The sequence below is a fragment of the Nerophis ophidion genome, linkage group LG15, assembly GCF_033978795.1.
Source record: "Nerophis ophidion isolate RoL-2023_Sa linkage group LG15, RoL_Noph_v1.0, whole genome shotgun sequence".
Lineage (NCBI taxonomy): Eukaryota > Metazoa > Chordata > Actinopteri > Syngnathiformes > Syngnathidae > Nerophis > Nerophis ophidion.
Window position 1 is genome coordinate 50,718,847 of NC_084625.1, and position 24,407 is coordinate 50,743,253.

At 41.3% G+C, this 24,407-nt stretch overlaps 1 protein-coding gene across 3 annotated transcripts in view; it reads left to right on the top strand.

The window, feature by feature from the left end:
- Window positions 1-24,407, top strand: part of mpp7a (MAGUK p55 scaffold protein 7a) — a 115,254-nt gene that overhangs the window by 3,723 nt on the left and 87,124 nt on the right. For 2 of the 3 annotated variants that reach the window (XM_061922349.1, XM_061922348.1), the window contains exon 2: window positions 14,176-14,344. The exons of the other annotated variant lie outside the window; for it this stretch is intronic. The gene's annotated coding sequence lies outside the window, so the exon portion shown is untranslated. The remainder of the gene's footprint in view (window positions 1-14,175; window positions 14,345-24,407) is intronic. 3 annotated transcript variants of the gene reach the window in all.

Here is a 24,407-nt window from a genome sequence, read left to right on the forward strand (position 1 = left end):
ATAGTGAAAGTCCAGTCCATAGTGGATTTAACATAAGAGTGAGAGTCCAGTCCATAGTGGATCCAATATAAGTGAGAGTCAGTCTATAGTGGATCTAACATCAAAGTGAGAGTCCAGTCCATAGTGGATCTAACATAATAGTGAGAGTCCAGTCCATAGTGGATTTAACATAAAAGTGAGAGTCCAGTCCAGAGTGGATCTAACATAATAGTGAGAGTCCAGTCCATAGTGGATCCAACATAATAGTGACAGTCCAGTCCATAGTGGATCTAACATAATAGTGAGAGTCCAGTCCATAGTGCATCAACATAATAGTGGAGTCCAGTCCATAGTGGATCTAACATAATAGTGAGAGTCCAGTCCATAGTGGATCTAACATAATAGTGACAGTCCAGTCCATAGTGGATCCAACATAATAGTTACAGTCCAGTCGAATAGTGGGATCTAACATAATAGTGACAGTCCAGTCCATAGTGGATCTAACATAAGAGTGACAGTCCAGTCCATAGTGCATCTAACATAATAGTGAGAGTCCAGTCCATAGTGGATCAACATAATAGTGAGAGTCCAGTCATAGTGGATTCAACATAATAGTAAGATGGCTACACCGTCCTTAGGTGAGTTCTGTAATGTGAAATGGTTTCCCAAAAAAGAATTGTGGGAGACTCAAGTCCAGACCTGCCTGTGTGACTCTGGTGAACACGTGTCTTACCAAAGTTTGCGTAACTGAATCTTCCAAATGTTTTTGTTGCTCCTTCACCACCACCAGTCCCCATGTGTTCCTCTTTGAAAAGAAGCAACATCCTCTGAGAAAAGTGAGCCAGGAATGTGTACTATTTGTGTCTCCCCGGTCAATCCCACTGACCGCACACGTTTTGACTGGTTCTTGATGTGTGTGAGAGTTTTCTGCTCAACTTTATGAGCGTTGGTCTGAAAACCTCAACACTCTCAGGGCCAAGTCTGCGGACAATGAATTCAGGACTGGTGCTACTTGACCCCAGAACCTCGTGTTTGCTAAAGATCCAGACGCCACTATCTTGGTATTAAGTGCCTCTTTTCTTTGAAGTTGGATCTTTTACTCAGCTTTGAGATGAACCTTTTATGTTTTTGAAGAATGCAACGGAGTGAAGGTGCTTCCCTGAAGAACTACAGACTGTAATGATTGAAATGTATATTGAGGGACTATCAGTGTCTTTAAGTGCCACTCACCTGCAAGTAGTCCATCCAGATTGTGATTTTCAATCCTCAGTGATGAGTAAGGGAATCATGCTTCACAGAAAAACAAGCCCATAGCATAATACTACCACCACCTTGCTTGACAGTAGGTGTGGTTGTTCCTGGGATTGAAGGATTTTCTCCTCCAAACATATTGCTGGGTGTTGTGGCCAAACAGCTCCATTTTTGTTTTATCTGACCACAGAACTTTCCTCCAGAACAGGGGTAGGGAACCTATGACTGCATCTGGCTCTCGGATAAATCTGAGCTGACACTGCTTAACACAGATAAGTAATGACTAATTCCACTTGTAATCAAAGTGTTAACAATAAAGTTCAAAATATTAAACATGCTCATGCATTTGAATCCATCATCCTTTTTCAACCGCACTTTATTTATTTATTATTGTTTTTTTAGGGCTTGCCTCCTGGGGTTCTTCAGACCACCGAGCTGCGACATGAGAGCCTGTTTCTGGGTTACGATATATTTTTATTTTTCAGTAGTCTCTCAGTTGCTTTCCAGCAATTGTCTTTTTCTCTTTCGTTCTCGCTCGCGCTCTGGCTCCAGCCCCAACCCTGTCTCTCCTCCCGGCTGCTGCTTATAACAGAGCGACAGGGTGATTAGATAACAAGGCCCAGCTGGGCCATCTACGCACCTGTCGCTGATTTCGAGGCGGTCCTGGCAACACCCCGCTTCGCTGCAGGCCCGCAGGCCACGCCCCCTCGACAGTTAGCTTCAGAATATCACGTTATTACAAAGAATACGGAGACCTATTATATTCTAGGAATGTTGGTCTTACTTAAAAATGCACGCGTTTAGTTGTGTTCAGTGTTGAAAAAAGATGATATGGCTCCTACGGAAATACATTTTAAAAATAGTTGGGATTCTTGGCTCTCTCCGCCAAAAAGGTTCCCCGACCCCTGCTCCAGAAGGTCTTATCTTTGTCCATGTGATGTCAGATGAAACAAAATATGTGTATATGTGTGTATATATATATATATATATATATATATATATATATATATATATATATATATATATAATATATATATATATATAGATAGATATACTATATATCTAGATATATATATATATATATATAAATATATATATATATATAATATATATAAGTATATAGATATATATATAGATATAGGATATATATATACTATATATATATATATATGATATATATAATATATATATATATATATAGATATTAGGGTTGTGAATCTTTGGGTGTCCACGATTTGATTCAATATCGATCTTGGGGTCGCGATTCGATTATTAATCGATTTTTTTTCGATTCGACGCGATTCTCAATTCTAAAACGATATTTTTCGATTTAAAAGGATTTGTGTGTGTGTGTGTGTGTGTACAAATGTATAACATATGTGTATATATATATGTATAAATATACTAGCCCACAGACACATTTTCTTCTATAAATTTGTCCCCACGAGTCAAAATACTTGCCCAGGCCTCTGCTTCTAGACCTTGTAAGACCTTTTTCAGACCTGATCCTGTCTGTGGACCCTCCACTACCGTCTCTTTTTAATTAAGTCTGGAAAACCCCTGATCCGTCCGAAGATTTTCTTATCCCGTCTGATGAGTCATGATGCTGTCTGTCCAAAGACCTGCAATTTCCCTTTGTCTGATACTGTGTGAGACTCTACTGCAGCCTTTTCAGTACACAGTCTGGGTCTCCGCTGTAAACATCTGATCTGCCTCAAGACGTTTTGTTAAAGTTTGTTCTTATCTATAGGCCCTATGGCAGTGTTTTTCAACCTTTTTTTGAGCCAAAGCACATTTTTTGCGTTTAAAAAAATCCTGAGGCTCACCACCAGAAGAAATCATTAAAAAAACAAACTCAGTTGACAGTCGTTGCTCCACAGTAAGTCTTGCTGTCGTCCAGCATCCTGTTTGTTCTTAATCTATAGGCCCTATGGCAGAGTTTTTCAACCTTTTTTTGAGCCAAGGCACATTTTTTGCGTTGAAAAAATTCGGAGGCACACCCACCAGAAGAAATCATTAAAAAAACAAAACTCCGTTGACAGTCTTTGCTCACAGTAAGTCTTTGCTGTCGTCCAGCATCCTGTTTGTTCTTATCTATAGGCCCTATGGCAGTGTTTTCAACCTTTTTTTGAGCCAAGGCACATTTTTTGCGTCGAAAGAATTCGGAGGCACACCACCAGAAGAAATCATTAAAAAAACAAAACTCCGTGACAGTCTTACTCCACAGTAAGTCTTTGCTGTCGTCAGCATCCTGTTTGTTCTTATCTATAGGCCCTATGGTAGTGTTTTCAACTCTTTTTTGAGCCAAGGCACATTTTTTGCGTGAAAAAATCCGGAGGCACACCACCAGAAGAAATCATTAAAAAACAAAAACTCCGTTGACAGTCTTTACTCCACAGTAAGTCTTTGCTGTCGTCCAGCATCCTGTTTGTTCTTATCTATAGGCCCTATGGCAGTGTTTTTTCAACGTTTTTTTGAGCCAAGGCACATTTTTTGCGTTGAAAAAATCCGGCGGCACACCACCAGAAGAAATCATTAAAAAACAAACTCCGTTGACAGTCTTTGCTCCACAGTAAGTCTTTGCTGTCGTCAGCATCCTGTTTGTTCTTATCTATAGGCCCTATGGCAGTGTTTTTCAACATTTTTTTGAGCCAAGGAACATTTTTTGCGTTGAAAAAATTCCGATGCACACCACCAGAAGAAATCATTAAAAAAAACAAAACTCAGTTGACAGTCTTTGCTCCACAGTAAGTCTTTGCTGTCGTCCAGCATCCTGTTTGTTCTTATCTATAGGCCCTATGGCAGTGTTTTTCAACATTTTTTTGAGCCAAGGCACATTTTTTGCGTTGAAAAAATTCGGAGGCACACCACCAGAAGAAATCATTAAAAAAACAAAACTCCCTTTACAGTCTTTGCTCCACAGTAAGTCTTTGCTGTCGTCCAGCATCCTGTTTGTTCTTATCTATAGGCCCTATGGCAGTGTTTTTCAACCTTTTTTTTTGAGCCAAGGCACATTTTTTGCGTTAAAAAAATCCTGAGGGACACCACCAGAAGAAATCATTCAAAAAACAAAACTCCGTTGACAGTCTTTACTCCACAGTAAGTCTTTGCTGTCGTCCAGCATCCTGTTTGTTCTTATCTATAGGCCCTATGGCAGTGTTTTTCAACGTTTTTTTGAGCCAAGGCACATTTTTTGCGTTGAAAAAATCCGGCGGCACACCACCAGAAGAAATCATTAAAAAAACAAAACTCCGTTGACAGTCTTTGCTCCACAGTAAGTCTTTGCTGTCGTCCAGTATCCTGTTTGTTCTTATCCATAGGCCCTATGGCAGTGTTTTTCAACATTTTTTTGAGCCAAGGAACATTTTTTGCGTTGAAAAAATTCCGATGCACACCACCAGAAGAAATCATTAAAAAAAAAAAAACTCAGTTGACAGTCTTTGCTCCACAGTAAGTCTTTGCTGTCGTCCAGCATCCTGTTTGTTCTTATCTATAGGCCCTATGGCAGTGTTTTTCAACCTTTTTTTTTGAGCCAAGGCACATTTTTTGCGTTAAAAAAATCCTGAGGCACACCACCAGAGGAAATCATTAAAAAAACAAAACTCAGTTGACAGTCTTTGCTCCACAGTAAGTCTTTGCTGTCGTCCAGCATCCTGTTTTTGTTTACTTTGTAGCCAGTTCAGTTTTTGTTTCATTCTGCATAGCCTTCCCTAAGCTTCAGTGGTTTTTCTTGTCACGTCATGTTCGGATGTACATTGTGGACGCCGTCTTTGCTCCACAGTAAGTCTTTGCTGTCGTCCAGCATTCGGTTTTTGTTGACTTTGTAGCCAGTTCAGTGTTACTTTCGTTCTGCGTAGCCTTCCCTAAGCTTCAGTGGTTTTTCTTGTCACGTCATGTTCGGACGTACATTGTGGACGCCGTCTTTGCTCCACAGTAAGTCTTTGCTGTCGTCCAGCATCCGGTTTATGTTTACTTTGTAGCCAGTTCAGTGTTACTTTCGTTCTGCGTAGCCTTCCCTAAGCTTCAGTGGTTTTTCTTGTCATGTCATGTTCGGATGTTCATTGTGGACGCCGTCTTTGCTCCACAGTAAGTCTTTGCTGTCGTCCAACATCCTGTTTATGTTTACTTTGTAGCCAGTTCAGTGTTAGTTTTGTTCTGCAAAGCCTTCCCTAAGCTTAGGTACCTTTTCTTGTCATGTCATGTTCGGATGTACATTGTGGACGCCGTCTTTGCTCCACAGTAAGTCTTTGCTGTCGTCCAACATCCTGTTTATGTTTACTTTGTAGCCAGTTCAGTGTTAGTTTTGTTCTGCAAAGCCTTCCCTAAGCTTAGGTACCTTTTCTTGTCACGTCATGTTCGGACGTACTTTGTGTACGCCTTCTTTGCTCCACAGTAAGTCTTTGCTGTCGTCCAGCATTCTATTTTTGTTGACTTTGTAGCCAGTTTAGTTTTAGTTACGTTCTGCATAGCCTTCCCTAAGCTTCAGTGCCTTTTCTTGTCACGTCATGTTCGGATGTACATTGTGGACGCCATCTTTGCTCCACAGTAAGTCTTTGCTGTCGTCCAGCATTCTGTTTTTGTTGACTTTGTAGCCAGTTCAGTTTTAGTTACGTTCTGCATAGCCTTCCCCAAGCTTCGGTATACTTTTCTTGTCATGTCACGTTGGGATGTACATTGTGGACGCCGTCATCTTCCACGGCACACCAGACTGGCACCGTGGTTGAAAAACACTTCCCTATGGTGCTGTGGTTAGACTGCATAGGGTGGTAAAGTTGGTTTTAGTTCAGCATGTGTGTGTGAACGAGCAAGACGGTGAAAAGGAATGAAAGCACGCTTTTGTATTTGAAGTTGAAAGCATGTTTTCAAGCTATTGATTGTGTGTTTATGTTTGTGTATGCATACATTAGACCCGGCATTCAAGCTCGTTAGGCTTTCCACCAGTCTCTCCCTTTGCTGTTCATTAGAAGCAATTAAACTGTGTCCATACCGTTGCCTTAGTGCGGGGGTGTCAAACTCATTTTAGCTCAGGGGCTCTCGGATGGCAGCCATAACTGCCATGTGGCCCTTAATCAAAACCAGTTTCACACGCCTGATTTAAAATAAAGGAAAAGTGCTAAAACGAACAATTAACCTCGTTTATGTATTATAAAAACAGTTAAAATAGCGGCAAAGAAAACAGCCAACAAGAACACAAAATCTAACGTCCTCAAAAATAAACATTTTGTGATGTTTAAAAAGCTTTAGCACAGTTTTAGCGCGCCGTTTGCGTTTATTTTTGTCTTTTTTTTTTTTTCACCACATTTGCAAATTGACGCTGCTTTAAAAAAGTACTTGAATTGATGTGAACAAAGTTTAGCTGGCTAAAATGATAAGTTAAAGTAATTTTTACACAGTTTCTTCTCACTGTTGTTAGCTAGCTAGCAAGGTAGAAGCAAATTATTCATCGATCGTCCGCTTGTCCTTTCCGGGGCTGATTATAAATGCTAAAAATACTATATCTGTGTTAGCGCTTTTAATAACTACATTATTAATATTTGGTTAATAATCAGGTCAAGAAATGTAAATAAAGTCTTGTTTGCAGGTTTTGGATGGTTATTTAGAGAGTTTTGTGGGCAAAATAGAGAGCACCTATTGATTGATTGTTAGTGTTTTTCTATTTCGTTATTTATTTACAACTTAGCTAGCTAGCGAGGCAGACGCTAACACTCTTACCGAGGCTGTGTCCACATTCCTCCTTTCAAATGTCCGACATCATGTTTAAATGCTGGCGTATCACAGATGTGCTGACAAAAAAACTAAATGAACAAGTACTGCCATCTTCAGTATCATGTTATAGTTACATTAAAGTCTCTCATTAATTCCAGTGCAGCATGAACTTTAGTTAGCTCTCAATCATCCATCTATCCATCCATTTTCTACCGCTGGTCCCTTTTGAGGTCGATTATAAATGCTAAAAACACTATGTCTGTGTTAACGCTTATAAAACCCACATTACTAATACTTGGTTAATAATCAGGTTAAGAAATGTAAATAAAGTCTTGTTGGCAGGTTTTGGATGGTTATTTAGAGATTTTTGTGGGCAAAATAGAGAGCACCTATTGATTGATTGTTAGTGTTTTTTTTTATTTCGTTATTTATTTACAACTTAGCTAGCTAGCGGGACAGAAGTTAACACTCTTACCGAGGCTGTGTCCACATTCCTCATTTCAAATGTCCGACATCATGTTTAAATGCTGGCGTATCACAGATGTGCTGACAAAAAAACTAAATGAACAAGTACTGCCATCTTCAGTATCATGTTAGAATTACATTAAAGTCTCTCATTAATTCCAGTGCAGCATGAACTTTAGTTAGCGCTCACTTATCTATCTATCCATCCATTTTCTACCCCTGGTCCCTTTCGGGGTCGATTATAAATGCTAAAAACACTATGTCTGGGTAACGCTTATAAAACCCACATTACTAATATTTGGTTAATAATCACGTTAAGAAACGTAAATAGAGTCTTGTTTGCAGGTTTTGGATCGTTATTTAGAGAGTTTTGTGGGCAAAATAGAGAGCACCCATTTATTGATTCTTAGTGTCTTTTTTAATTTAGTTATTTATTTACAACTTAGCTAGCTAGCGAGGCAGAAGCTAACACTCTTACCGAGCCTGTGTCCGCATTCCTCCTTCCAAATGTTCGACATCATTTTTAAATGCTGGCGTATCACAGATGTGCTGACAAAAAAACTAAATGAACAAGTACTGCCATCTTCAGTATCATGTTATAATTACATTAAAGTCTCTCATTGCTTCCAGTGCAGCATGAACTTTAGTTAGCGCTCACTTATCTATCGATCCATCCATTTTCTACCGCTGGTCCCTTTCGGGGTCGATTATAAATGCTAAAAACACTATGTCAGGGTAACGCTTATAAAACCCACATTACTAATATTTGGTTAATAATCAGGTTAAGAAACGTAAATAGAGTCTTGTTTGCAGGTTTTGGATGGTTATTTAGATAGTTTTATTGGCAAAATAGAGAGCACCTATTGATTGATTGTTAGTGTTTTTTTTAATTTAGTTATTTATTTACAACTTAGCTAGCTAGCGAGGCAGAAGCTAACATTCTTACCGAGGCTGTGTCCGCATTCCTCCTTCCAAATGTTCGACATCATGTTAAAATGCTGGCGTATCACAGATGTGCTGACAAAAAAACTAAATGAACAAGTACTGCCATCTTCAGTATCATGTTATAATTACATTAAAGTCTCTCATTGATTCCAGTGTAGCATGAACTTTAGTTAGCGCTCACTTATCTATCTATCCATCCATTTTCTACCGCTGGTCCCTTTTGAGGTCGATTATAAATGCTAAAAACACTATGTCTGTGTTAACGCTTATAAAACCCACATTACTAATATTTGGTTAATAATCAGGTTAAGAAATGTAAATAAAGTCTTGTTTGCAGGTTTTGGATGGTTATTTAGAGATTTTTGTGGGCAAAATAGAGAGCACCTATTGATTGATTGTTAGTGTTTTTTTTTATTTCGTTATTTATTTACAACTTAGCTAGCTAGCGAGGCAGAAGCTAACACTCTTACCGAGGCTGTGTACACATTCCTCCTTTCAAATGTCCGACATCATGTTTAAATGCTGGCGTATCACAGATGTGCTGACAAAAAAACTAAATGAACAAGTACGGCCATCTTCAGTATCATGTTAGAATTACATTTAAAGTCTCTCATTGATAGGGGCTAAATCCCCCTACTATTCAGACGTGGTGTAGTGGGTACAGCGGCCGTGCCAGAAATCTGAGGGTTGCTGGTTCACTTTCCGCCTTTTACCATCCAAATTGCTGTCGTTGTGTCCTTGGGCAGGACACTTCACCCTTGCCCCCGGTGCCGCTCACACTGGTGAATGAATAATGATTGATAGGTGGTGGTCGGAGGGGCCCGTAGGCGCAAACTCTTCCGTATAAGTAGCTTACCACCACCAGGTATGCATGAATGATGGGTTCTCACATGTCTTTGAAGCGCTTTGAGTGTCTAGAAAAGCGCTATATAAATGTAATCCATTATTATTATTACTATTATAAGTAGAGTCTTGTTTGCAAGTTTTGGATGGTTATTTTGAGGGTTTTGTTGGCAAAATAGAGAGCCCACAATGATTGATTGTTAGCTGACTTTTTATTTAGGTATTTATTTATAAATTGAATGTCACAGATGAACAACTTCTATATTCACGGCTAAATCCCCCCTACTATCCAGACGAGATGTAGGGGCGGCATGCCAGAAACCTGAAGGTTGCAGGTTTCCGGCCAGGACACTTCACCCTTTCCCTCAGTCCCGCTCACACTGGTGAATGAATGATGGGTTGTGGTCGGAGGGGCCGTAGGCGCAAACTGGCGGCCACGCTTCCCTCAGTCTACCCCAGGGCAGCTGTAGCTATGAAAGTAGCTTACCACCACCAACGTGTGAATGAACGATGGTCACTTCTCCGTGAAGCGCTTTGAGTGTCTAGAAAAGCACTGTATAAATCTAATCCATTATTATTATTATAAATAGAGTCTTGTTTGCAGGTTTTATGGGTTTTGTGCGCAAAATAGAGAGCCCACATTGACTCCATGAGTTGGCTGACTTTTTATTTAGTTATTTATTTACAATTTATTGTGGACTATAATATTTTATTATGGACAATGTCAACTAATTGTTGCAGCCGGACACCAAAGGAGGTATTTTTTCTGTTGAGGCACAATGCTCACAGATAAGGCCTAATTGAAGCCATCCTGCACATAAATTGTATTGTAATACATAGTTCATGTGCAGGAATTAAAAAAAAAAGATTCGTTCTCTCCCGCCCGTCGTGCAGCGCCTAAATATAAAACAATCTGCCCCTCTTTTGAAATTGTCTCCGAGCTCACCACTAATGATAGGCGCTCCTACCGGACGGGCCTTTAAGTTGCCTTTTCTGACTGCGGTGGAATGAAAGCGAGATATTTATAGTCGGAACGGGCGGTCACTGACAGGACGTGTGTGGCTTTTGAAACGGGAGGTTTGTGATAAAATGCGTTGTCTCCATGAAACATGAAAGTAGTAGTAGTGGAAATACAGGTTGCCTCTATATTGAAGCTATTATATATATATATACATATATATATATATATATATATATATATATATATATATATATATATATATATATATATATATATATATATGTATATGTATATGTATATATATATATATATATATATATATATATATATATATATGTATATGTATATGTATATATATATATATGTATGTATGTATGTATGTATGTATGTATGTATATATATGTATGTTTGTATGTATGTATATATATGTATGTTTGTATGTATGTATATATATGTATGTTTGTATATATGTATGTTTATATGTATGTATATGTAAATACATATGTGTATATATATATGTACAGTATATATATATGTATGTGTATATATATGTATGTGGCGACTTGTCCAGGGTGTACCCTGCCTTCCGCCGATTGTAGCTGAGATAGGCGCCAGCGCCCCCCGTGACCCCGAAAGGGAATAAGCGGTAGAAAATGGATGGATGGATATATATATATACGTATATATATGTATGTATATATATGTATGTATATATATATATATGTGTATATATGTATATGTATATATATGTATGTGTATATATGTATATGTATATATGTATATATATTATATATACATACATACTAGGGGTGTAACGGAACGTGTATTTGTATTGAACCGTTTCGGTACGGGGTTTCGGTTCGGTTCGGAGGTGTACCGAACGATACGGACATATTAAGTAGCGCACCACTTGTTGTGTAAACAATGCACACTGAAGCTCCATGAATTGATTTACGTGGACCCTGACTTAAAGAAGTTGAAAAACTTATTGGGGTGTTACCATTTAGTGGTCAATTGTATGGAATATGTATACTGTACTGTGCAATCTACTAATACAAGTTTCAATCAATCAAAAAAACAACAACACACGGCATGCTAGCAGCAACAGAGCTACGATAGACTGACTATACGTCCTCTTTTCACCGGACATGTCCTCTTTTGCGGGGCTGTCCGGGTGGAGTTTCTTAAATGCCTCGAATGTCCGGCATTTTGAGTTACGGTTGCCGGTATTTTCAATGTACGTTCAGAGTTATGAAGGGGTTAAAAACAAAAACAAAAAAAGTGGTGCGCGCAGCAGCATTGGTGAGGGAGGGGCAGACACAGAGAGAGCGAGAGAGTGTAAATGAGATATTTAGCTATAATCTGGTACAGAACACATCTGTCTTTAAGTTTAATGTTTCTGTGCCTTGTCCATTCAAATAAGACTAAACTAAACTAAACTTAAGTTGTTCCACAGTCCAGGGTCTCTGTTGTGGTATTTTGGGCTTCATAATGTGCCAGTCTAGTACCCGCACTCTTTTACTACGAAGCCACGCTGTTGTAACACGTGGCTTGGCATCGTCTTGCTGAAATAAGCAGGGGCGTCCATGATAACACGATATGTTGCTCCAAAACCTGTATGTACCTTTTCCGCATTAATGGTGCCTTCACAGATGTGTAAGTTACCCATGCCTTGGGCACTAATGCACCCCCATACCATCACAGATGCTGGCTTTTACACTTTGCACCTAGATATATAATAGTGAGAGTCCAGTCCATAGTGGATCTAACATAATAGTGAGAGTCCAGTCCATAGTGGATCTAACATAATAGTGAGAGTCCAGTCCATAGTGGATCTAACATAATAGTGCGAGTCCAGTCCATAGTGGATCTAACATAATAGTGAGAGTCCAGTCCATAGTGGATCTAACATAATAGTGCGAGTCCAGTCCATAGTGGATCTAACATAATAGTGAGAGTCCAGTCCATAGTGGATCTAACATAATAGTGCGAGTCCAGTCCATAGTGGATCTAACATAATAGTGAGAGTCCAGTCCATAGTGGATCCAACATTTGTGTGAGAGTCCAGTCCATAGTGGATCTAACATTATAGTGAGAGTCCAGTCCATAATGGATCTAACATATTTGTGTGAGAGTCCAGTCCATAGTGGATCTAACATAATAGTATGAGAGTTCAGTCCATAGTGGATCTAACATAATAGTGTGAAAGTCCAGTCCATAGTGGATCTAACATAATAGTGAGAGTCCAGTCCATAGTGGATCCAACGTTTCTGTGAGTGTCCAGTCCATAGTGGATCTGACATAATGGTGTGAGAGTCCAGTCCATAGTGGATCTAACATTATAGTGAGAGTCCAGTCCATAGTGGATCTAACATAATAGTGTGATGGTCCAGTCCATAGTGGATCTAACATAATAGTGGGAGTCCAGTCCATAGTGGATCTAACATATTTGTGTGAGAGTCCAGTCGATAGTGGATCTAACATAATAGTGAGAGTCCAGTCCATAGTGGATCTAACATAATAGTGAGAGTCCAGTCCATAGTGGATCTAACATGATAGTGAGAGTCCAGTCCATAGTGGATCTAACATGATAGTGAGAGTCCAGTCCATAGTGGATCTAACATGATAGTGAGAGTATAATAGTGTTTGTCTGCGATGAGGTGGCGACTTGTCCAGGGTATACCCCGCCTTCCGCCCGATTGTAGCTGAGATAGGCACCAGCGCCAAAGGGAATAAGCGGTAGAAAACGGATGGATGGATAACAGCGGTTGTGGGCTTTCAGCTTTGCAGTTGATTTCCTTTATTTCATCTTTGTTTTGCAAAGCAGGCCTTCAGCGGTTTTTCACAATCAGGGAGGATTTCATTGAGATTGCCAAGGAGCAGCAGGGTTGAAGGGCTGAGGATGACTTGACTGTTTTGGCATGCGGTGAACAGAGAGGCATTATAAGCCCGAGTAGGTCATTGATGCAACCATGACTACATGTCTACCACAGCAAGGACACAGACCGAGGTACTGGAGGACAGATTATTTCTTCAGAAAAAGAGGAGACATGGGTATTATTAAAAAAAATAAAAATCCAAGACTGAACAAGTAGAGTGTAATTAAAATCCTAGAGTTTCAATACTCTAGCGTCATGTGCAAGATGTTGTTGATTCCAGTCACACTTGCAGGGTTTCTCCTTAATGTTACCGCCACACATTGAAAATAAGGGCTTTTTTTTACGACTTGAAAACAAATTTAAGTACTATAAAATATTGTAGCCTCCGGAAGAAATCAAACAAAGTTTGCCGTTATTTTTAACTATAATTACCAATCTTATGATAACAAATCCAACGAGTTTTACATCCCGTGCAAACAATTTTGTCCCTGCCAGACACACAACAACACTTCCTCGTTCTCCGCCAATCACCTTTCGGGCAAGTACGGTGTGAAGTGAAGTGATATTATATTTATATAGCGCTTTACTCTAGTGACTCAAAGCGCTTTACATAGTGAAACCCAATATCCAAGTTACATTTAAACTAGTGTGGGTGGCACTGGGAGCAGGTGGGTAAAGTGTCTTGCCCAAGGACACAACGGCAGTAACGAGGATGGCGGAAGGGGGAATCGAACCTGCAACCCTCAAGTTGCTATACCGTCCATGGTGTGTTTGCAAACATTAGTGTCGGTTCAAACAGTGATGACATCTGTTAAACGAGACAAGAAGCAAGGAATCAAACAGAGACAGAATTAAATTTGGCTCATTTGCGGAGAAACGTCTGGGCTGTCTGTGAACACTTGGAAATAATCTCAACGAAGTACCTTGTAGAAAAAGCACCAACAATTAAAAATAGGGCAAAACGATACAACATATATGTTAATTAACAGAAACAAATTTGTTTTAAATGTATGTATACATTTTTTTTTGCCTTTTTAAATAAACATATCGTCGTAGCAAATCGTGCAAATTACTCTAACGTCATTGTGATAATTTTTGGACAAATGAGGAATCACGATCGTACCTTTTTTTTTTTTCTGGTTGTAGAATCGAGCGCGAAGGAACGGTGAGACGTTGAAGCAGAGGTCGGCGTGACACCAAGCTGTAAATGTGGAACTTGGAGACAAGCTTTTTTGACATAAATGGAGTGCTTACCTAAATAAACCGGAAAAAAACATCCCTGGCCAGCTGGACCAAACAGACAACCGTCCATCGAGTGAGTAACTTGCGTCTTATTACAACTACACTACATACACTGGCTAGCTGTGTACAAACAAAACATGAAATAATACTTTACACATATGGTGTCCTATCTCAGTGTTGTGTATTACAAACCCAAACGTGTTTCGTGTTGTCGTAGAAGCTGGCTTATCTCTTTCCGTAGTTAGCTTTTACGGCTAATACCGTAGCACGCTAGAAAACATAGTTCCTCAGTGTTCACTCTTATGATAACAATGTTGCTACAGTTTGGTTATCATACAGGTTACAGAACATAAATAAAGTAATGCTGATGGTTTTTAAATGCATTTTTAAAGTGATTTAGAGGTAAAATTGATTGTTCAAATTAGCTACATTGCTAGCCACCCGGAATGAGACGATTTAGAATGCCAAAAATACAAAAAAAAATTTGTATTCTTGTCTCTGCTTATGATTTTAAACAAATATTTTTCAAAAATTGCAGTTCCCCATTGAATATAAACTGTCTACTAACTGCGCGTTTTGCGCAACACGCGGTCCATGCTAGCTATGCTCTTCTCCAGTTACGTAAAAACGCGCAGCTCAGTAATTCTCATTGACTTCACGGAGGAGAAAAAAAACTAAATAACATTTTTACGTTGAAGTTATTGCAGTAATTAAAACCTCAGTACAATTCGATGTTGATTATTCGGGCAGTCATACCTAAAAGTATGCAAACTGGTAAAGTTGCTAAGTACATAATTGATTATAGTACCTTGGTGAAAAGAATCAGAGTTTTTATTGCCGTTGTTTGAGAACGGGTTCACGAACTAGGAATTTTACTTTGGCGCAATCGGGCAACATAAAACACAGACTAGGTAATAAAATGACTGAGATATCAAATCTTGGGGGGAGCAGAGCTTTGATGAGCTGAAAGCCCCTTTGTGATGTCAGTAATGTGTGTTTAGACCCTCAGCGAGAGTCCGATCATTTAGCCCAAAACCTGGGATTATAGTTCTTAAGGGGCCTTAGTCCTCTCCAAAGGACTGCAGAGTCATTGGAGCTGAACTTTTCCTGTAGACGGTTAGAGTACACATATTTAGCTTTTAAATAAAATAAATATTGAACTGATTATGCATGAAAATATTTTTAACTTTGCAAAATGGATTCACAGGGCATGATATCCATTCAGCCCCCCTGGTAGTCTTGTGTGTGAAGCGGTGTCACACTATGCTAGCTACGACGATACGGGCATTGCAAGTTTTGCGACTTGTTCAGATCCTCAAACCAAAGTTCGATATCATCGTTTAGCTGATCCAAAATTGTTTTTGTCAGGTTCAAACACCAACGACAAGACAAGAAGCAAAAGAATCAAGCAGAGACAGGATTCAATTTAGCTCATGAGGAGAAAGGCCTGGGGCTGCGCACTCCGCTACGGCCGCCCACCACGCTCTGAAGGCAGCCCGGACGCGCTCCGTCTTTATTTTGGCATTTTTTGATTACATTGCGCAGCTGCTCCTAAGGGGAGGGGCTTCTGTCGTGGAAATTTCTTAAAGACGATCCTTTAGTGACAAATAGCTTTAAAGTAACAAACAAATAATAACAAGCTTTGCAAAGCGAGACCAAACCAGAACGACGCATCCGTTCGTTCCGGCTTGTTCTAACTCCCTTAGAATTTGACATGACAATTATACATTCTCAGAAGTCCCGCCCTCCATGCTCATTTACATACAGTACACCAGTGCAATGAATACCCAAAGCCCTGTGAAGGGGAGAGGGTGTCGTTTGCCCAGAGGAGGGGGGGGGGGTCACTCAGGAAAGGGGAACAATTTAGCTCCGTTCGGGGTCAAGAATAAATGACACATATGCCCAGGTCAACTAAAGTCCACATGTTACATCAAAGACACAGGAGACAGAGCTTGATCAGATAAAAGGTCTGAGGTCCGAGAGCCAGTTCCAGCTCGTGGTGCCCAAGACCAGACTTAAGACCAGGGGAGACAGGGCCTTCTCTGTGGTCGTCCCTAAGCGCTGGAACACTCTGCCCCTCCATGTTCAAACTGCTTCCACAGTGGAGTGTTTTAAGTCTCGTCTTAAGACCCACTTTTATTCTTTGGCTTTTAACACTACGTGAGTTGTGTGGTCCTCTGTTGTAGTTTTTAATCATATTTGTTTTTATATTGTTTTTTATTGGTTTTATATTTATTTATTTTTTATTTTTATTCAGTCATTGGTGGAGCATAGTATGTAAATATATATATTTTTTATTTTTTTTATTTATTTTTTTTACAATTGTTTTTAACATGGCTGTGCAGCACTTTGGAAACGTTATTGTTGTTTAAATGTGCTATATAAATAAAGAGGATTGGATTGATTGATTGGATTGAATAGATCTCTTGCTAAGTGTCACATTCCTGAGCCCAATAAACAACTGTTGGTACCCAGTTCAAAGAACATCATCTATGAAAACGAGTACAAGTCATTTTGCTAGCACACTTCATAAACAGTTAAAAAAAAAAAGGTGCTTGGAGCGGTGTCAGGTTTACCCCTTTTCTGCTTTGTAGACCTCGGGTCATCGAACACAGTGGAGGTTTACAAGGTTTGCTTGATAAGAACAAAGAACAAAGACCGCTTTTGTCTTCTCGCAGGGAAAACAAGTTGTGTGATAACTTAGATACGATTATTCCGACAGTTATTTTTACTCATATTTGTCACCGAGCGTCTTGTAAGATGGTTGCTGATTGAACTCAGGAGGTATTTTTGTTGACATCTTCATCTCCCAAGAGCACGTTCAGGCCTTCACAATAAAATTGCTGAGGGTTACTTTTCTGTCCAAACGCCCTACGTATAGCTGGGTTGCAATCACCTGATCAAGAGACCGCTGCTGCTGCTCACTGCTCCCCTCACCTCCCAGGGGGTGGAACAAAACGAGGATTGGCTCAAACGCAGAGGGCCATTTAATTAAGTTAAAGTCACACACACACTAGGTGTGGTGAAATGTGTCCTCTGCATTTGATTCATCCCCTTGTTCACCCCCTGGGAGGTGAGGGGGAGCAGTGAGCAGCAGCGGTGCCGCGCCCGGGAATCATTTATGGTGATTTAACCCCCAATTCCAACCCTTTATGCCAAGCAGGGAGGCAATGGGTCCCATTTTTTTTTTTTATAGTCTTTGGTATGACTCGGCCGGGGTTTGAACTCCCAACCTACCCATCTCAGGGCGGACACTCTAACCCAGGGGTCACCAACGCGGTGCCCGTGGGCACCAGGTCGCCCGTAAGGACCAGATGTGTCGCTCGCTGGCCTGTTCTAAAAATAGCTCAAATAGCAGCACTTACCAGTGAGCTGCCTCAATTTTTTAAATTTTATTTATTTACTAGCAAGCTGGTCTCGCTTTGCTGGACATTTTTAATTCTAAGAGAGACAAAACTCAAGAAAATATTTTAAAGACTTGGTCTTCACTTGTTTAAATAAATTCATTTATTTTTTTACTTTGCTTCTTATGACTTTCAGAAAGACAATTTTAGAGAAAAAATACCTTAAAAATGATTCTAGGATTTTTAAACACATATACCTTTTTTATCTTTTAAATTCCTTCCTCTTCTTTCCTGACAATTTATATCAATGTTCAAGTATTTTTTTTTTTTTTATTGTAAAGAATAATAAATTTTAATTTAATTCTTCATTTTAGCTTCTGTTTTTTCAACGAATAATATTTGTGAAATATTTCTTGAAACTTATGATTCAAATTCCCCAAAAAATATTCTGGCAAATCTAGAAAATCTTAAAAAATATTTTAGTATTTTTACCTTTTAAATTACTTCCTCTTCTTTTCTGACAATTTATATCAATGTTCAAGTATTTTTTTTATTTTTTATTGTAAAGAATAATAAATACATTTAATTTACTTCTTTTAGCTTATGTTTTTTTGACAAAGAATATTTGTTAAATATTTATTCAAACTTATTATGATTAAAATAAAAAAAATATATATTCTAGGAAATCTGTAATTTAAATCTTATTTCAAAGTATTTTGAATTGCTTTTAAAATTTTTGTTCTGGAAAATGTAGACGAAATAATGATTTGTCTTTGTTAGAAATACAGCTTGGTCCAATTTGTTATATATTCTAACAAAGTGCAGATTGGATTTTAACCTACTTAAAACATGTCATCAAAATTCTAAAATTAATCTTAATCCGGAAAAAATATTAATGATGTTCCATAAAAAAAAAGAAAAACAATTTTTTTTTAAAGATTCGAATTAGCTAGTTTTTCTCTTCATTTTTTCGGTTGAATTTTGAATTTTAAAGAGTTGAAATTGAAGATAAACTATGTTTCAAAATTTAATTTTCATTTTTTTCGTGTTTTCTCCTCTTTTAAACTGTTCAATTAAGTGTTTTTTGCATCATTTATTCTCTACAAAAAACCTTCCGTAAAAGAAAAAAAAATGAGACAGAAATACCCATTTTTTTTATATATATAGATTCATTTATTAAAGGTAAATTGAGCAAATTGGCTATTTCTGGCGATTTAATTGTGTATCAAACTGGTAGCCCTTCGCATTAATCAGTACCCAAGAAGTAGCTCTTGCTTTCAAAAAGGTTGGTGACCCCTGCTCTAACCACTAGGTCACTGATAGTCTCACACACACATCTAGTGTGTGTGTGAGACTATCAGTGCTACTTAAGAAGATTAAGCATTTTGTTAACGCATACTATTTCCAGGCTTTCGCGGGACCACGTAAAATGATGAGAGTTTGAGTTTGACACCTGCGATTTAGAACCTCATGAACTGAAATCCAATTGATTTCGGAAGTTGTCCATGAAACCTAACCCTAGTCTAGGCATCTGTGTTCTAACCTAGACTTCCCCATCCTGTCTGGCGTTGAGACAGTGGAGGAATGCAAAGACCGAGGTTCGAACAAAGGAGATAGAAACACTTTCTTGGTGCAAGTATTTGTGTTCTTGACTCAAAACTGAGAGTTTGATATCTTTCAATCGCCACAAAGGGTTTGGGGCCAGTTGGAGATTAGTGGAGTATGGAAATGTATCCCCGACTCGGACTGATGTCGACAGCTGCAGACATAAAACTCTGAATGAGTGAATGAGTCGCTGCCTAATGAAGTATTTCAGTGGTGGTGAGGTGTTGGTGTCATTCAAAGAAAGACCCGCCGGTTACCCCCGGTCCTGATAGGAGAGCCTCAGTGGGTCCCGCTTCCGAGTCACGAAAGGCCAAATGAGTTGAATTTCGGCCATATCTTCTAGGGATGCGGACGTACGATTGAATCCGGCCTGTAGACCTTAATTTACGTGCCCCTGTCCTGTATGTAGTGGAAGTACCCTGACATTACTGGCAGACATGGAGAGCGTGCAGCAGGTCCTCATTAAGCCTGACTAATCTGCAGGTTCTATTTCCTGAACATGGCAGCGCTGCTCGCTAACCTTCATGCTCAGGTTATTAAGGGAGTGGATTACTGTGCACTACCTGCGCGACGTTCGGAGGCGGGAGGGGAATGTACACACTTGTCCAGGGACCGAGGCCAAGTCCAGCATCGCGCACACAAGTACTTGAGGCGTGTTTACAGAAGGCTGTAACATTGCGACACAGGTGAGCTGGAAGTCAGCCTAATATTTCATAGTCGGGGGGGATAGCAAGAGGAAGCGAGAGAGGCTTTGAAATTTAGCCTGCTTTTGGACCGTGAACAAGCCGTTAATTTAAACTTGAAACCGGTCGAGCTTACAGTAAATGCAACCCGTTCTCTGTATGGGATCAGCAGTGGAACATGGAACTTGATCATGCCACATATAAACAAACACGTCTCCTAGCCCCGCCCCTCCTTTCCTCCCATCTGTCTGCCCCTTTGCCGATGTTCAAGTACTATTTTAAATATGTATTGTTGTAGCAGTATGGTGGGTATAACTAAGGTGATTTCTGTTCATTTATGAGGGCACCAATGGAATATCTCTGGAAGAGTAAGGTTGATCAGCACAATACTTCATTAATCCAGAGATTTAAAGATGTGTATGAGCTAACCGGGCAGTGGACATTTTACCCAAACATTTTTATGCCTCCACAAAATGTAGAAATGGTGGTCCCCACAAGTCCACAACCTGTAGAAAGGGTGGTCCTCACAAATTCACAACCTGTACAAAGGGTGGTCCCCACAAGTCCACAACCTGTAGAAAGGGTGGTCCCCACAAGTCCACAACCTGTAGAAAAGGTGGTCCCCACAAGTTCACAACATGTAGAAAGGGTGGTCCCCACAAATTGACAACCTGTAGAAAGGGTGGCCCCCACAAGTCCACAACCTGTAGAAAAGGTGGTCCCCACAAGTTCACAACCTGTAGAAAAGGTGGTCCCCACAAGTCCACAACCTATAGAAAGGGTGGTCCCCACAAGTTCACAACCTGTAGAAAGGGTGGTCCCCACAAGTTCACAACCTGTAGAAAGGGTGGTCTTCACAAGTCCACAACCTGTAGAAAGGGTGGTCCCCACAAGTCCACAACCTGTAGAAAGGGTGGTCCCCACAAGTCCACAACCTGTAGAAAGGGTGGTCCCCACAAGTCCACAACCTGTAGAAAGGGTGGTCCCCACAAGTCCACAACCTGTAGAAAGGGTGGTCCCCACAAGTCCACAACCTGTAGAAAGGGTGGTCCCCACAAGTCCACAACCTGTAGAAAGGGTGGTCTTCACAAGTCCACAACCTGTAGAAAGGGTGGTCCCCACAAGTCCACAACCTGTAGAAAGGGTGGTCCCCACAAGTCCACAACCTGTAGAAAGGGTGGTCCCCACAAGTCCACAACCTGTACAAAGGGTGGTCCTCACAAATTCACAACCTGTACAAAGGGTGGTCCCCACAAGTCCACAACCTGTAGAAAAGGTGGTCCCCACAAGTTCACAACCTGTAGAAAGGGTGGTCCCCACAAATTGACAACCTGTAGAAAGGGTGGCCCCCACAAGTCCACAACCTGTAGAAAAGGTGGTCCCCACAAGTTCACAACCTGTAGAAAAGGTGGTCCCCACAAGTCCACAACCTATAGAAAGGGTGGTCCCCACAAGTTCACAACCTGTAGAAAGGGTGGTCCCCACAAGTTCACAACCTGTAGAAAGGGTGGTCTTCACAAGTCCACAACCTGTAGAAAGGGTGGTCCCCACAAGTCCACAACCTGTAGAAAGGGTGGTCCCCACAAGTCCACAACCTGTAGAAAGGGTGGTCCCCACAAGTCCACAACCTGTAGAAAGGGTGGTCTTCACAAGTCCACAACCTGTAGAAAGGGTGGTCCCCACAAGTCCACAACCTGTAGAAAGGGTGGTCCCCACAAGTCCACAACCTGTAGAAAGGGTGGTCCCCACAAGTCCACAACCTGTAGAAAGGGTGGTCCCCACAAGTCCACAACCTGTAGAAAGGGTGGTCCCCACAAGTCCACAACCTGTAGAAAGGGTGGTCCCCACAAGTCCACAACCTGTAGAAAGGGTGGTCCCCACAAGTCCACAACCTGTAGAAAGGGTGGTCCCCACAAGTCCACAACCTGTAGAAAGGGTGGTCCCCACAAGTCCACAACCTGTAGAAAGGGTGGTCCCCACAAGTCCACAACCTGTAGAAAGGGTGGTCCCCCCCAAGTCCACAACCTTTAGAAAAGGGTGGTCCCCACAAGTCCACAACCTGTAGAAAGGGTGGTCCCCACAAGTCCACAACCTGTAGAAAGGGTGGTACCCACAAGTCCACAACCTGTAGAAAGGGTGGTCACCCCCAAGTCCACAACCTTTAGAAAAGGGTGGTCCCCCTAAGTCCACAACCTGTAGAAAGGGTGGTCCCCACAAGTCCACAACCTGTAGAAAGGGTGGTACCCCCCAAGTCCACAACCTGTAGAAAGGGTGGTACCCCCCAAGTCCACAACCTGTAGAAAGGGTGGTACCCCCCAAGTCCACAACCTTTAGAAAAGGGTGGTCCCCACAAGTCCACAACCTGTAGAAAGGGTGGTCCCCACAAGTTCACAACCTGTAGAAAGGGTGGTCCCCCCCCAAGTCCACAACATTTAGAAAGGGTGGTCCCCACAAGTCCACAACCTGTAGAAAGGGTGGTCCCCACAAGTCCACAACCTGTAGAAAGGGTGGTCCCCACAAGTCCACAACCTGTAGAAAGGGTGGTCCCCCCCAAGTCCACAACCTGTAGAAAGGGTGGTCCCCACAAGTCCACAACCTGTAGAAAGGGTGGTCCCCACAAGTCCACAACCTGTAGAAAGGGTGGTCCCCACAAGTCCACAACCTGTAGAAAGGGTGGTCCCCACAAGTTCACAACCTGTAGAAAGGGTGGTCCCCACAAGTTCACAACCTGTAGAAAGGGTGGTCCCCACAATTTCACAACCTGTAGAAAGGGTGGTCCCCACAAGTTCACAACCTGTAGAAATGTTGGTCCCCACAAGTCCACAACCTGTAGAAAGGGTGGTCCCCCCCAAGTCCACAACCTTTAGAAAAGGGTGGTCCCCACAAGTCCACAACCTGTAGAAAGGGTGGTCCCCACAAGTCCACAACCTGTAGAAAGGGTGGTCCCCACAAGTCCACAACCTGTAGAAAGGGTGGTCCCCACAAGTCCACAACCTGTAGAAAGGGTGGTCCCCACAAGTTCACAACCTGTAGAAAGGGTGGTCCCCACAATTTCACAACCTGTAGAAAGGGTGGTCCCCACAAGTCCACAACCTGTAGAAAGGGTGGTCCCCACAAGTTCACAACCTGTAGAAAGGGTGGTCCCCACAAGTTCACAACCTGTAGAAAGGGTGGTCCCCACAATTTCACAACCTGTAGAAAGGGTGGTCCCCACAAGTCCACAACCTGTAGAAATGTTGGTCCCCACAAGTCCACAACAGGTAGAAAGGGTGGTCCCCACAAGTCCACAACCTGTAGAAAGGGTGGTCCCCACAAGTCCACAACCTGTAGAAAGGGTGGTTCCCACAAGTCCACAACCTGTAGAAAGGGTGGTCCCCACAAGTCCACAAGATGAAGAAAGGGGGTCCCCACAAGTCCACAAGATGAAGAAAGGGGGTCCCCAGAAGTCCATAACCTGAAGAAAGAGTGGTCCCCACAAGTCCACAACCTGTAGAAAGGGTGGTCCCCACAAGTCCACAACATGAAGAAAGGGTGGTCCCCACAATTTCAAAACCTGTAGAAAGGGTGGTCCCCACAATTTCAAAACCTGTAGAAAGGGTGGTCCCCACAAGTCTAGAACCTGTAGTCCACAACCTGTAGGAAAGGGTGGTCCCCACAAGTCCACAACCTGTAGGAAAGGGTGGTCCCCACAAGTTTACAACCTGTAGTGTACCTTGTGTTTTTTATGTTGATTTAATCAAAACAAAAAAATTCATAAAAAATTATTCTGCAGCCCGGTACCAATCGACCCGCGGCCCGGTGGTTGGGCACCACTGCCCTAAAAGGAAACCTTTTTAAATGATAGTCAGATCATCTTCCATGTATAGTTAATCACTTCCACCTGGTGAAACTTCCTATAAGAGGAGGAGCAACACATGTTGACATCCAAGCAAGGTCTTTTTCATGGACGCCCCTGCTTATTTCAGCAAGACAATGCCAAGTAAAAGAGTGCGGGTACTAGACTGGCCTGCCTGTAGTCCGGACCTGTCTCCCATTTTGTCCTCACACTCGGCTTTCTTCTGCTCCAACTGTGCGCCACAGAAAAAGAGCTTCTCTTTTTTTTGTGTGCAAAAACCAGCACTCCCCGGGCTAGTGGAGTCCTGGCATGTAAACACAGACCGAAACAGACTTTGTTTGGGGTTTGCATTCTCCAACTACCGGCTTTTTATACCCCCGGGTGGACACCTGACCCAGACTTGACCCGTCACCACGGTCCTCATACAGTTTTAGCAAAATAAGCACTATAAACTGTCAATGACGACTTTTTGATGTTTACAACTAGGGTGGTGTGGTATACTGGTACTCCTATGGGACTAATGAATTATATTCGGTACTATACCGCCTCTAAAAAAGTACAAGGCGTCGTCGTCACGTCGTGACATTGCTGGTTTTACCAGCAGAGCAGCATGTTCGGCAGCGCACAGACACAGAGTACTTACAAACAGACATAGTGTGTAGACAGAAA